The sequence below is a fragment of the Pinus tabuliformis genome, chromosome 8 (genome assembly GCF_031772625.1).
Source record: "Pinus tabuliformis cultivar Carrire ecotype Pingquan chromosome 8, CPIR1, whole genome shotgun sequence".
Taxonomy (NCBI): domain Eukaryota; kingdom Viridiplantae; phylum Streptophyta; class Pinopsida; order Pinales; family Pinaceae; genus Pinus; species Pinus tabuliformis.
This window is the reverse complement of record NC_142294.1, coordinates 1,652,899,612-1,652,915,310: the sequence shown is the minus strand read 5'-3', so window position 1 is coordinate 1,652,915,310 and position 15,699 is coordinate 1,652,899,612. Positions and strand designations below refer to the sequence as shown.

The window sequence follows — 15,699 nt, the reverse complement described above, 5'->3', positions numbered from 1 at the left end:
GATCTGTTTGTGAGCAGTGTCCTTTGATGTTATGTTTGAGGAACTTACCCTGTAAATTCCTACAAGAACTCTAGAACTATCTAAGAAAAGGTGGCTGGATCGCTACGTGTATATGGAAATCCATGAGATCTTCTTTGCATCCTTTCCATTAGAGTTGTACGATTGGATCATAAGCTTAGTTGATAGCTAGGGAAGGTACAAACTTGATCAACCAATAGTGTGGAATCTGAAGTTAATGTGTAGACTAGAGGCATCAGAAGATAAGATCGCGTGAGCTGTGGACCATTGGCTCGAACGGATAATAAGAGGGTTTATCATTGAGTTCATGGTAGACATGACCGTGAGCTATAGCGAAGCAGACCGATGTTTTCTCAAGGGACCACGAGATAGGTACATTAAATCCCTAAATACCTAGATTAAGATATTGTTATGTTAGAAACGGGTGATGCAAATACATTAATGTTTCGCATGATGTGGAGCAGAAAGATCTACAAAGGTACTGAGGGATTAGGAAATAGTCCCTTAATTTCACCTTCGCATGAGAGCGAGGAAGAGCTCGCTCGAGTTTCTCTGAGAAGTGCAGTCAGTTTGATAAGGCAACACATTTCGCAATTATCCCCTTCACTTATGCCATCACTTGCTTCACCTACTTCACCTCCATCTTCCCCTACCCCACCTCCACCAAACCCACAGTTCAGCATGGCGAATGCGATCAAGCTACCCGTATTCAGAGGAGTAGGAAATGAGGATCCAGACCAGTTCTGGATTGTGGTAAGAGTAGTATCAGAAGCACAAGGGGTCATGGATGACAACATTAAGAAGGCCACATTGGTGAGAAAGTTGCAGGATCGTGCATTGACATGGTATATGAAGCACTCTAATGATCACCCAAATGCAGGAATAGCAGAGATCTAGAATGCGCTGAATAGAGAATTTAGCTGGCCGAAATCAGAGACACAATCAATCATCAGAATTAAAGAGATCGTGATGCTTCCAAGAGAGACCCCTTGGGATCTAGATAAGTGGCTGAAGAGTACGATCCACAAGGCTAATATGATGTTAATAGACATGCAACACCATGCATGGTTTATGGCATCTTTGATACCACACCTGAGAATGACACTTCCATAGCAGAAGCTTTCAACCCAAGTAAAAGCATTGGAAATGGCGATGAGGTTGCATGAAACACTGATACAAGATCTAGGGTTGGGAGTCCAACAAATCCATGCACAACTACAGAATCTATGCTTGGAGATGTAGAGTTTGAAGCAGGATAGGACGCCGCAGCCAAAGGCGCGCGAAGAAGTGTGGTGCATAAAATGCAAAGGCCAAGGCCATGACAAAGACCATTGTGCAGTATTCGCAAACTACTTCGCAGGAGGGGGGCCAATGCCATTGAGACCAGAGGCAAATGCAGGGCCAAGTGCGGCACCTGCACTCTGGTGCGTGATCTATCAGATAAGAGGAAAGCACACGATAGATAACTATCATTTGTTGTAGAAGTATACACAGACTCTGCAGCAGCTTTTTTGTAATTTTTGTAGGTCGGTGGGCCACGACTAGGATACTTGTCGCAGCTACCAATTGATGATGGAGTGAACCCCAGCCTATAGAATGTAGACGGAAACATGAGGTCTCAACCCGGCCGCGGGGATGATGCACGCTAGATTTCAGGGCCGAGGTCGAGGATGAGGAGGAATGGGATCAAGAAAAGGATGAAGACAGTTAATCTGTTACAATTGCGGAGGACCAGGGCACTATGCTCGCGATTGTACCAACCTGATGAGAATTTCATTTTCATAGTGTGCTCAGTTCGATCATGAAGCAGTAGATTATCCTACGTTGGTCGCACAGATGCATGAGAAAGGGGTACTACAACCTACTCCGACTCAAAATATTCAAATGATGAGGTCCAAACCGTGCAAAGAAGACCCAAATCTAAATGTGGTGCTGAGAAGTAGCATGACCACAAGGGAATATAAGGGGAAGTAGCTTGAGGAAGATACATGGGTTCGTAAGGCTCCTACAAAGGAACTTGGATTTGACTTGGAACGTGCAAAGGAGACATTTCTGGAAGCTAAGAAGAGCTTCACAGAGGCCTCTACTTCAGGTAGTTGTTATCAACATATTTGGGCACTACAACCCCAATCTTATATGTCAATAAACCAAGGGCTCTTTAACCCCTAAAAGTGTTGTTTCATACCTTAAAGGATCATGGTCAACTGATTACATCATTCCCCAAAAGTTCCACCTAAAAAGCCACTCAAAACTGGCCAAAACTGGACTATACTGACTTCCCCACTATCAAGGTGCCATGCATACTGACTTCTACACTAGCTAGGTGCGATGCATACTAAAGAGGCCTTCTGTATGGTGCGATGAGTGAGGATGGAAAAATGTCCAAGATATTTTGCTAAGTGGATTCTCATGGAATCTTCCAAAGAATTCTTCCAAATCCAACAAATCTCCAAGTGGAACCAAGGACAACAAGTGGAATGACACTAATCAAAAACCCAGAGATGACTCACACCCTTGTAGACATCTATAAATGGATCCCTCATCTGAGAGATCTAGAGGATGGAATTTTGTAATTTGTAAGGAAGTGATGATAGTTTATCTTTGAGAAAAGCATTGTATTGTTGGGTGATATTGCTTTTCATGAGGTGAAGAGGGCTTTGATGCTAGGAGAATGATGTTGGATTAGACAGCTAGGTTGTAATTATCCCTTATACTATTAATAAATTTCTTTGAGTTTTCCTCCATACAATCGTGTATTTGTGAATGTTTTTGTTTGTGAATGCCATTGTATTATCAATGTACTTCTAATTCTACATTGTTTATGATATAATAGATCCAGATGCTTTGATGGTGTTTTTTTACTTTGTCTCTACAGGTATTCATTGAGCGGGATAAGTAGGAGAAGAGGTACAACCTCTATCAAGGGAGAGAGAAATCAAGCAAGGAGTCAAGCAGAATATCCAGGTTAGTCTCTTTTCTCCTCTCTTATCTGTCATACATAAAGGAAATCACAAATTGATTTGATTGTTTGTTTCTAGGATAGTTGTCAATCCTAGTGGGACTAGCAGATCGAAAAGACACTAGTTTTCCCTGTAGGTTATGTGATTGGTTTGGGTGACCTTTCACCTTTTTCTATTTGGCAGTAAAAGTGCAGGAAATGTTTTGTCTAAGCATTGACAGAAAATCATCCTGCTCAACCAGAGTAAGTTTCCATATGGTTACAGAAGACTCTTTTTCATCATGCTAGGGGCATGCAAACCTTTTTATGCAAGAAAAAAACGACCAATTTCATTTTTAGCTTTTTAGATTTTTTATATTTTTATTTTTAACTCTTGAGGTCAGGTGATTGGTCTGACACACCATTCGCCTTCGTCTCTTTTGGTGGCAAAGCAAAGGAAGGGTTTTGTCTAAACAAGTTGATGAAACCATCCTACCTAACCTCAGCAGTTCTTTAGCTTTAATATATTTTCTAGCTTTGCATTTTGGTCGTTGCTAGCCTACATGAAAAGGCTACCGAGCATACTTTCCACAAGGTTCGACCTCGTCGCTAAAAAATGAACCCGCACTCACATGAGAAATATTATTGTATGGTTCAAGCTCATTAAAAAATAAACCTACCAATGAGCATATGTTCCCCCAGAATTCAAGCTCGTTAAAAAATGAACCTACCTTCGGTAAATAACCTTTGTGATTACCACTACATCAACCTTTTAAGCCTTGGTTGTGTTCCTACCATCACCTCTATTATCGGGAAATCTAGTGTCCACTCGGAGCTGCTAGGCCCGCTAAGACTGGTAGCTATCTTAGAAACAAACAAACTAAAACTACTTTTGCTTTCCTTTATGAGAAGTAGATAAGAGGGGAACAAAGGACACCAACCTTAGTCTTGCGCTTGATTCCTTGCTTGGTTCCTCTCCCTTTTGATAGATCCTTGCCGCTTCTCTTTCGTCTACCCAGCTTCAAAGAGCACCTGTGGAATCAAAGCAGCATAATACTATCAAAGAACAAAGATCTACAACCATAAACAATATAGGACTAGATATATATTGACCACACAAATGCATATATCATCAAACATACAAGAATATGGAGGAAAACTTGAATAATTTTATTGATAGAAAGAGTAGAAGAGAGGATTACAACCCATTGATCTGACCCAGCGTCATCCTATCAGCATGAAAGCCCTTCTTCACCTCATGAAAAGCTTAGATCACCAAACACTATGATATTCCACCAAGAACCTAACAGCATTTCCTTACAAGGTACAAAATTCCAGCCTCTGGATCTCTGGGATGAGGGATCCATATATAGATGATTGCAGGGGGGTGAGTCAGCTTCTAGGATCTTGATTAGTGTCCTCTCTAATAGTTCTTGATTCCACTTGGAGATTGATGATCTCCTACTCATCCCTAGGCGAATTCAGAGAGGTAACTGTCATATGAGAAGTTTCTAGAAGATTCTATGATCATCCACCTCGCAAACTGTCTTTGCCATTTGTCCACTCTCACCCATCACACCCTATAGAAGGGATTTTTAGTATTCATCGCACCCTTTACACTGGGTAGGTGGGATGCATCGCACCCTTAGCACTAGGCAACCTGTATGGTCCAATTTTGACCAGTTCTGAGCAGTTTCCTGTGGAGAACTTCTGGGAGATGATGTAATCAGCTGACTTTGTTCCTTTAGGGTATGAAACAACACTTTTAGGGACTTAGGAGACCTTGGTTTATGGACATGTATGATTGGGGTTGCAGTGCCCAAAAATTTGTATAAAAGTTGCCCCCTAAAGCATGAGGTCGTTAATATTTTGATGTCGGGTGAAATGCTTTATCATGAGGATCCGAAGTTTTTTCTAGATGGAAGGCGACCTGTAATAAGATAAAATACAATACATTATTTCCATAATATTTTCATGATCTAGCTGAGGCAGGAATTCCCATGCTCATCTTTATAAATTCATTTTCATGTACATGAGACAAACAACCGTCTATGTGGCAGATTGATGATTCTGATAGAACCATCATCCTTTGATTCAGATGATCATTTGTGCAGCAATGATGTACATTTTATGTCTTTATTTTCCTGAATATATCACAGCCCGGATGGATGAAACTAGATCTGGGGTCTTCAAACTCGTTCAATCTTCACTCAGAGTACAAGTCGATCCATGTGAAAGATGTTTTGGATTCGAACATGGAAAGACATTGCTTGATTACCAGCCAATGATGCAAGTTGTTAACAGGCGCGAGAGGGATCACCGATAATAATGATGACCCTCAAGGTACTATAGTACAACTCGCATGGTGTGAAAAAGGGACTTGGTGTCGAACACCACGTAAAATCTTTCGGTCGAAGGCCATTGATGTAAACTTGTCGCTGGAAGTGAGAAACTTGCCATTGAGGCATGCAAGCTTCAAAGTACTGAAAGGGTTGTTCCTAGGTCGACTTCTTGGATAATGAGCTGATGTCGACAAGAGGCGACCCATCGTAGGAGGGCCTTAATGAATCCCACATCTACGACACAGAACGGAGTAAATGATTTTGGAGGTGAAAATGATCTGATGATACAGGTTTCAGGGTGGCGGTCATGAAAGAATGGAGCTTGAATGTATTGCAGCGGATGAGACACAAGTGAATTCTCTGAGCGACTTCTCTTGAACATACTGGCGACACTAACGTGGATTGGTAGCGGTAACCCCAAATATGGATGGTGTGATGGACCAATGGTGATATGACTGGTGAACAGAATAACCCAACCCGACTCGGACGTGGAGTGAAAGTGTCATGTTCAAGAGTGATTTGCTACCAATAAAGTTTCTTCAAGTTTTCTTCCCAATTTTTCCCTAGTCATTGCTGAATAGTACCTCTTTATTTTTTTCAAGCTTGAGGAGGATAACATATGCTTGTTCTATAATTTTCCCTTCGGGAGAACTCGTCGCTATGTTTTAACGAGCCTAGCGGTAGTGAAACTCGTTCTTGTCTATATGGACAAGTTTGTCGCTATTTGGTTTTAATGAGTTTAACGACAAAGATAACTCGGTCCTTTTCAATTTTAGAGAGTCTGAAAGGGACGTAAAGGAAACTACATTAATCCTTTTTCATCATATAATCCCTTAAGTCCAAAAAAGTATAAAATAATACAAAATGGATGAATTTTCGATAATTTTAACGAGCCGAACAAAACAAGCGCTTGATCTTTTTGTGTAATAATCCCTCCGGTCCAAAAAGATTAAAATCTAGAGGAGGGATAGCACTCCCGATAGCTTTAACAAGCTGGAGAGGCCAATTGCTCGACAATATTTTCATATTTTACGAGTCAGATGAAAAGAGCTTAAAGGAGACTCGTTTTTTGAGGAACGAGTGATAATTTCAGGTAGCAGCTGATTCTAGGTAAGGTTTGGAATTTCCAATCACGACAGTGTCACAAGGATGGCTAACAGGATCACTCTTCGCAGCAGTTCCTCAAAAGGGGTAAACCATTAAATGGAGGTGAATGATCGGCTAAAATAGAGTGGAAGTGATGGTAAGAACATGACCAGGGCTCAAAAGCTGATGATAATGCATTCACAATGGTTATTTACCGGGGATTGGTTCATTTTTTAATGAGTTTAAACTCTGGGGGAACGTTTTCTCATTGCTAAGGTTTAATTTTTAATGAGCTTGAACTTCGCATAAAAATACTCGTGTCAGTCGTCTAATAAGGACATCTCATCGAAAGGTTCAAATTTTAAGGAGCTTGCACCATTTGAAACTTTGCTCCGGATCCTTTCATTATGAAAGCTAGGAATGACCAATCCTATGAGTTTAAAGGGTTGAGAAACTACAAACTAAGAAAATAAATGGTCACTCTTTACTTCCATGCCAAAAAGGTTTGCATGCCCCCAGGCAAGCGAAGTAGATTTTCCAGGTTACTATATGAAATCTCTCACATTTGCAAGATTGCTCCATCCGCGTCGCAGACAAAACACTTCCTTGGCGATGTCCACCAAAATAGACAAAGGTGAGTAGCGCCGTCGCCTCCACTCACATAACTTTGACGAGGGAACCTTATTCCAGTCTAATCCCATTTTCCTAAACGGATGGGTGTGTCGAACTAGTCATATATCCTCTACAGAAACCTACCCTATACCCAAGGTTTTCCTGCTGAAGTAGAACAGGGTGCATGCCCCCTGGGTTTCAGTCATGTCCTCCCGAATCACTCGCATTCTTCAGGTGGATGGATTGGAGATTGATGAGACATTCCTTGCGTGAAAAGACCAGTTCGGGATGGAATTTTACTATTAGCTATGTGTGAGCCGGGGAACGAAAGCTGGTCTACGAGTTGGACCACTCGGCCTTCATGCGGAAAACACATTACTCTAAAGAGTGAGGAGAAAATGGCCCCCATGCTATAAATATAGTCGTGCCCAAGGAGTAGATTATAATCTAGAGGTCCTTGGACTACCATTACATTCATGTAAATGGTTTTCCTTCTCAATGTGATGGGCACATTGGGAAGGATCCCTAACGGTCGACAGGTTCCTTTGTCGAAGCCTGTCAGATTTCTCATCTCAGGCAGAAGCGATGGTGAACCAAGCGCTTCCCAAGAAATTGAGGAAAGGATACTCACAGAAGCGCCTTCATCTATGATGGCACCGACCATGATCATTTTGTAAGCTTGTACAATGATTCGGAGTGGTACATTAGCCGGTAAATGGGGTCTGCCTAGTAGATTCCAATCGAAAGAAATGACTAGGTTGCTTGGAGGTGGGACCGAATAGACGACCAGATATGACTCTAACGAACTTCCTTCCTGCAGTAAAGGAACAGGTAGATTGCCCCCATATTCATCGGAGTCTGTGTTTATGAAAATAATTTGAATGGTGTCGTTCTCATTCTCTTCAGTGATTGTATCATCTGAAGATGGACCTTCGGAAGACAAGACCGGGTCGACTACCGCCTCAACCTTTTGACTTTCATTTGGTATGGATTCAGCGGGTTTATCTTCAATGATAGACACTTCAACCGACCATAATGGCGTGTCGGTCAGATTTTCAACTAGCGATGGACTCGGCAAGAGTTTCTTGTATCCAGGAGGAAGCCATAGCAGTGAAGCAGGACAGTTATCCAAGAATCTTTTAGCTTCGTCTAGGAATGGACAACAGTGGATGGTGTGATCACCTTCACATAGTTTACAAGGAAATCTACATTTCCTTTTTTGTCCAAATGCTTCGCTTTCACTAGTTGATGGTGTACTTTCAACATGATCTTCAGAGGTTGATGACACCGGATTGTGCAAATGAGGAGACCAGTCCCTTAAGATCTGAGGGATGCAAGGACAACCTTGATGATAGTGGTCTCCTTTGCAAATGACACATGGAGATTTAGGTTTGGATGGTGCAGTGTGCGGATTTTCACTAGACGATGCCCGGTTACTGTTAGGATATTCTGACACATAGTAAATAGTTAAGTACAACTTGGTCTAGTATAGAGTTAGGTATAGAGTTAGGTTCTTTACTATGTACATTTTGTAACTTACAATCCGACGGTCACGATATGTAGTGATCCGACGGTTCATTCTCTCCTCGGTATTACCGACACTTGATCCGTGGCTTGACACCCGATTGGTCCATGATCTCTATTTAAAGAGCATGGAGGGTCATTTGTAGGGTAATCCGTCTATGAGAGAAGCATATGTAAATTTTCATTCTTTTATTAATAAATTGCCTGAAGTGGTCGTGTTGGCTCATGCCGTGGACTGTTTCCCTCTTTGAGGGTTTTAACCACGTCAAAATACTCGTGTATTGATCTGTGATCTGTTTTTGAGCGGTGTCCTTTGGTGTTCTGTCTAAGGAACTTACCCTGTAAATTCCTACATGGTATTAGATCTATTTGAGGGCTGCGTCCGTTGGTGATCCAAATCTGAAGCCAGTAGAACTGGATCCGACTACCATTTCCTAGATCCACTGTTTCTGACTGCTTTCGGGCCGAGAGGACTGCTCTGTTGTGTTGGGAGCATCAATTCCAGTGAGGAACCCCTTTTATTTCACGCGAAAAGGTTTCCGGTAGCCCTAGCTGTGTCATTTTTAAGATCTGGAGGTATACAGTGTTTATTTGCAATTTACAGTTATTTTATCTCTGTTTATTTCGGTTTTCGGTTTATTTAGATTTTTTTATTGCCGGATCTATACCTTTCATTTCTGCGTATGCTCTTTTCCCTGCAACTCTGTGCAATCTGGGCAAATCATAAACAGAAAGGAAGGATTTTTCTCATGCGTATGCTCTTTTCCGCTGCGCCTTAGTGTGATCTCGGAAAATCAGAAACATTGAGGAAAATATTTAGTTTCCAGCTAAAGCTAATGTTGGTCAGGTAAATCCCCTCTGCGGACAGAGGCGATCCCACTAGCCTATAACAGAACTAGCCACAAACAAACCACGCTACTACGCAAGTTCCTAGTTATGCATCAAAGGTGAATCAAGAAGACTAACCCGGAGTCCAACGCTATGATTGAAGCAGAGTTGATATCCTCGCTCCCTTGCTCCAACAGATCACAAACGAACACCTGCACATGCAAAGGAAGAGACAGATACCAACATAAAAACTACCAAGGCACAACTATATTTCAGTCAGAAAGGAAATAAATCAACACATCACCATGATAGATAATGAGATTGGAACTATAATAGCAGTCGCTCATCAATTAATAAACAGGAAAAGTTACAACCATTGTTCTGACGTCGACCCTTCTCCTGGCTGGGCGAATAACTATATGTGTCTTGCCATGCATCTCCTCTCCGGCAGCATAACCTCTCTAGCACTCACTAGCACTCCTCCAAGAACTCAAGAACTCAACATCTAACACTCCATGACCAATAATCATCACTACTATCACTCAATCACTAAATCACTAGCACTAACACTAGCTTGTCCAATGCATAATGACAAGCTTATATAGATGAAGAAGGGAGGAGGATGCGATGAACCGGGACACCTTTTGCTAATTAGCAAAAGCCATAAAGATGGATAAAGCTCGACAAAAGACTGATTTTTTATCCTTAGAAAAGCTCCATGTAATGAAGGAAACAACAGTCGGACGTGCGTTAAGGCAAAAAGCACGACTAAATTTGGTTGGCGCGACTGTTGCTCTAAGACAGAGCGCCAATGGTCGCGCCCTCTTTTGAGGATCTCCACCATTGGCGTGGGTAGAATACTGTGGACTTGCGCCAATGGAAAAAGATCACTTTTCAGGGATAATCTGCAGAAGATGTCTTCAGGGAACATGGAGTACATACTCAGGGGAACATAATGCAAGTGTTTTTAGCCTTTGTCACTTCTTATAACTCCCGGGATGGGTCCTCCAAGGTACGACAAGAGGAGTAACAGGGATGGTGACAAATTACTGTGTAACAGATGCCCCCTAAAGCATGAAGTCCGAGAGGTGGAGAGGGGTGAAACGCTTTACAAGAACACACATAAGAACACATAAGAGCACATATAGTTACTGCCGCCGAGGAGCTATATTAAGAGACATGACTGATAGTTCAATTACATGATGTACGTGGTATGGTCGCAGCCATCCATAAGAGAGTACATAAATAATCTGGATCCATAGTATGGACGCAACCATCTGGTTAGGATCAATGAACTGACTCAGGTATGGTCGCAGCCATCCAGTGAATGAGTCAAGTACCAAGAATCACACCTGGATTACAACAGACACAATCCAGGGTCTTGCGCTCCATCTCGACCCAAACAAGAGTACAAGTCCAAGCATGTGAATATATGAGCTGAAGTCGAACATGCATGAACATTGTTTGATTACCAGTCAATAATGGAAACTGTTAACAGACGCGAGAGGTACCACCAATAATGACAATGGCCCTCAAGGTACTATAGGTACAATCTACGGCGTGTGAATCAATGGTCTGAAGTCGAACACCCGTAGAATCATTCGATCGGAGGTCAATGATGAAAAACCTCACGTCGAACACGAAGAACCTGCCATTGAGGCATGCAGGCTCCAAGGCACCGGAAAGGAGTCTCTAGATCAATTCCCTGGATAATGAGTTGAAGTCGACAGGGAGTGACCTTGATCGAAGGTGGGCCATAATGTTTCCCACATCATCGACACGAGACAGAGAGATGAAGTTGTGAATCAAGATTGTGAGAAGTATCAGAGGGAGGTTGTTTTGCAGAGGTCAACTTCTCTTGAACATATCGGCGGCACATTAACGGAATTGGCAGTATTTGACATCAATGTATCAAAGGTCATGATGACGAGGCAATGAGTGAATGAGAGGTAAAATAGGGTACCCAAGTCCATGGAAGCAAGTGAAATATATGATATGAAATATCCCCACCCCAGACACGAAAGCAAAAAGTGCCATGTTCAAGAGCGACATACTGCCGTTACGGTAATAATTATGGTTCAAAAAATTTCTTTTCTCCCCGCCATTTCTGGCGAGTACCCAAGTTATTTTTAACAAGCTTGATGGGGATAGCATATGCTTGTGTTGTGACAAAATCCGATGTCATTAAGTTTTCACGAGTCTGAAAAAGGAAGAACTCGGCGTCTTTTCATGTTTAGAGAGTTTGAAAAGACAGCAGAAAAGGAAACTCCAGGGATGTCCTTTTTCGTAAAGTTGTGTCTCTCGGGCCCGAAAAAGTATAAAATAATACCCGAAAGAACCGCCCGATCATTACGATCGAGGAGTACTTTTCATGATTAGTGACTTCGACCTGAAAAAGTAAAAAAGGGGTCAAAACCACATCGTTTTGTAACCACTAACGAGTTTGAAACAACAAAAACCCGGTAATCTTTTTATGTTTTAACGGTCGACAAAAAGAACTTAAAACGACCGCCCCTTATCACCATTTAACGAGTCAAGAGGAGCGACTCGGCAATCTTTTCCTCTTTAAATGGTCAGAAAAGAGCTGAAAGCGGACCTCGAAGTAACCTGTTTCGTGTTTTACCGAGCTCGAAAAACCGAAAAAAAGGAGCTCGTTAAGTTGCTTGAGTGGCACTAATCCCTGTCAACATACAAAAACAGCGTAAAATCCTACTTTGACATAAAAATATTCACAAAAACATGATTTTAATGTGTTTTTTAAGCCAAAAGAAGTTATAAATAGTGAAATAGTAAAAAATAAAATTACTTTTCACTTTTTACCTTGTAAGTTTATCGTTGGAGGGTTTTGGGTGCAAACTTCAACTGCTGATTGCGACCAATCCAGGAGACCATTCGAGCCGCCGTTTGAAACAGGTAAGAGGCCTCATCTTTAGCTCCATTTCTATTCAATCTATTTAGTTTTTCTTCCACAGAATGATCTTCTGCAAGGACGATTGCAAAAATTAGGGTTGCGCCCATTGGCGCGAGTTTTCCTCACGGGACCGCGCCAATGGGCAATTTTCTCTAAAGGAGACGTGCCATTGGCGCGACTGTTTTGAAAACAGTCGCGCCAATCGCGCGAACCAATTTTCACATAATTTTGACCGTTGAACCTGCAATTTTCTTTGATTTTTGGTTTCACCATTGATCTCATGATGTCATTTTGGTGTTTTGGTTGCAGGAATTGGTCAAAATGGCTATAGAATGGAGAGAAAGGGAACATGAGGCCATAGATGCTTTGGCATTGGAAGATGACACATGCATGGATGCTTTGCGAGATTGTGGCTTGAAAAAATTCTTACTTACCTCATATCTACGTGCACAGCCCGAGTTACTAAGGTTTATTGTGGATGCCTGGGATATTGAGGATCAGGTATTCCGCCTGAAAGACCAGACATTGGAGTTGGATGTCTCTGATGTCTATTTTATTACTGGACTATCTCAGCGGGGCGCACGGCCCATCTTGACCGGTAGTAGACCTTCTAGGGAAAAGATGGGGGAGGTAATGGCCAGAGTTTGTCCTGGGGCCCATTTTGGATCCAATAGTGCCAAGGTGGACATTGTCACTATCCCAGATTTGGTGCTACGAGTGGTACTATTCACTATCACTCGGACGGCTGGGGTACAGGCACCCCACGAGGCCAGCAAGAATCACTTGCTACTGGCAACTGAGTGCCTACACCCTACATTATTTGATTGGGCCACGGCAGTAACAGCAAATATCAAGAGGCAGCTTACCAAATGTAAGCGTGATGGCAATAAACAGTTCGGATATGGATCCATCATAGTATCTTTTTTCTTGGAGCGACTACCGATATTCTGGATCCCAGGAGGTATAGTGGCAGATCCAGTGCCACGGGAGCCGAGGTTGGCTCGATGGGCACCACTTATGCCCAGAGGAGGTGGGGGCCAGCAGATGGCCTGGAGGCCCGAGTTCTTCATTTGGCTCCAACACCAGTTGATCGTCGTGGAGGACTGGCCCTATGCGGGCACTGATTTTACTGGAGATCCAGACCTCCCGTTGCCTGAGGGAGAGGACTGGGACGAGGAGCTAGGTAAGGACCTTTTATGTTTTTAATATTTTAACATATTCAAGTTTTTATAATTCATGTCTGTTTCTTACAGCACCTATATATATGTATGCAGACGTTGGTGCAGAGCGACCAGCCGACTTGCCTCACAACGTACAGAGAGTACAACCTGCAGCGGACCCTCAGGAAGAGGTTGACGATGATGACCTGGTGCAGAACCTCGAGGCACTTACTCGAGGGATCCCAGATTATGGCAGACTAGAGACCAGATGAGGGATCCCAATTAGCTTTCGTTTGTGTCAGTCCGAAGTAGGAGTTATCTCGATAAACTTCTCAAGTTTCATCCTGGCAAAATTACCGGTTTCGTCTTCTACCGAAACACCGGTGGTGAGTCTTCCTGTGGTTCTGAGTATACAACCACTTAGTTCTCGTGCCCCGGGTGACAAGACTTACCAGTTTCATTGGAACCCTACGTGGGAACCTTTTGAGGACGGTATCCCTTTTTGGGACCATCCTTCTCCTCGTGGGTCAGTCCCACCAGTTTCCTCCGACATGGATGATCTGTCTCCTACAACGACTGATGAGTCCATTGCAACGAGCGGTGAAATTCCCACCTCAACGGACCCTATACATGTTAGTAGTACGCCTACTACTACAAATTTACCACTGGGCTATAAAGCTTTGAGAGATGCTACGCCTTCTGGAACTCCGTTCACAGGTCCCATTTGGTCATCACACACTTTTCCTACTATGGAGCCTTTTACTCCACCAAGTCGCAGTCTATCTGTTACCTTCGTCACAACCGCTCCAACGGTATGTGCAGCCCCCTTGACTTCTATTTCTAGTCGTCCCTCAGCTTCTTTGTTTGGAGTCTTTGACCCCATGACAAATGTCCCAATGCAGGAGCCGTAGGATCCATATTTGTCATCTCAACCGGTTGTTGAGGTATCGGTCCCATTGTCAATTGATTGGACCTCCACCTCTTTCCATGGTGGTCAAGTTTTATCTGCGCAATCTCCAATACAACCCCCTCAAGACCAACCAGGGCAATCCGTTCATGGAAACCCTTTCGTTACTGTTGCTCCTTTTTCCTCTTCTTATATGCAACCTTCTGGTAACTCAGGTCAGTCGTCTTTTCAACAAGTCCAACCTGGTATCCAGCAAGGCTATCCCGCTGGACAAAGTGGTCAACAAACTATTAACCCAAACCAATCCAATGTCCAGTATAGTCCAATGTCTGGACAAGTTACTCAACCACTCGGTCAACCTACTGTCCAGTATTCACAACCCTCTGGGCAGATTGGTCAGCCTCAAACACAGTTGGGCCAACCAACTGCCCAGTCTCCTCAACCATCTAGTCTGCTAGGACAACCTTCAACTGCGCAACAACAGTTCCAGCAGGTAGGCCAACCTCAGTATCAGCAGGTACAACCTTCTGGACAGATCGGCCAACCTCACCATCAACAAGGTTTTCCTTCTGGCCAGATAGCCCAACCTATAGGACAGTCCATTGGCGCTGCTCAATCCGGTCCATGGCCCCAAATGGGACCCCAACACCCATCTGGTCTTCAAATGCAGGCTGGGTCTCAATCACAAACTTTTTATCCAACCCAGCCTGGTCCTTCAACTCAATTCGGAGCCCCACCACTGTATGGCTACCAACAACCTCAAGGGCAATTTCCGTTTGCCCCGTACCAGAACTACCAGCAACCGCAAGCGAATCCCTCACAAACTTATCAACAGCAATACGGCACACCTGCAACATCATTTGGTAATCCTTATGCTGGGGGGCACTATACAAATCCCTACGGCCAATCCACTATGGGGCCAAATCCTTCCGGACAAACTCTATGGGGGCAACCACCACCTGGCTGGAACCCTGGTGCTCCACCCTACCAACAGCCCCAGATGCCTTTCAATCCTCAATTACCATTCTTAGCGACTTTAGAATTACCAAATGTATCCAAATTAACCAATGATCCTATTCTTCATAATCCTTATTGGCCTCCAGTTCCAACTAAAATACCTGGTGACTGTCCAAAATTCGATGGTAAAGCCAATGAAGACCCACAAGCCCATATTATGACCTATCATTTGTGGTGTTCATCTAATTCATGGCTTGACGATTCAATTCAGCTTCGCCTTTTTCAAAGGACTCTCACTGGCTCTGCCACTAAGTGGTATATCGAACTTCATCGCGGGTCCTTTCAAGATTTCAATTCCTTGGCTATGGCATTTCTCACTCACTTCCAGTTGCCCATTCGATACGAAACAGGTATGT

General features: G+C 43.1%; 1 pseudogene; it reads right to left on the bottom strand.

Moving 5' to 3' along the window:
- The window catches only part of LOC149242521 (ABC transporter F family member 3-like), a 93,600-nt pseudogene extending 78,414 nt beyond the window's left edge, over positions 1–15,186 (bottom strand).
- Between the last annotated feature and the right edge of the window lie 513 nt (positions 15,187–15,699).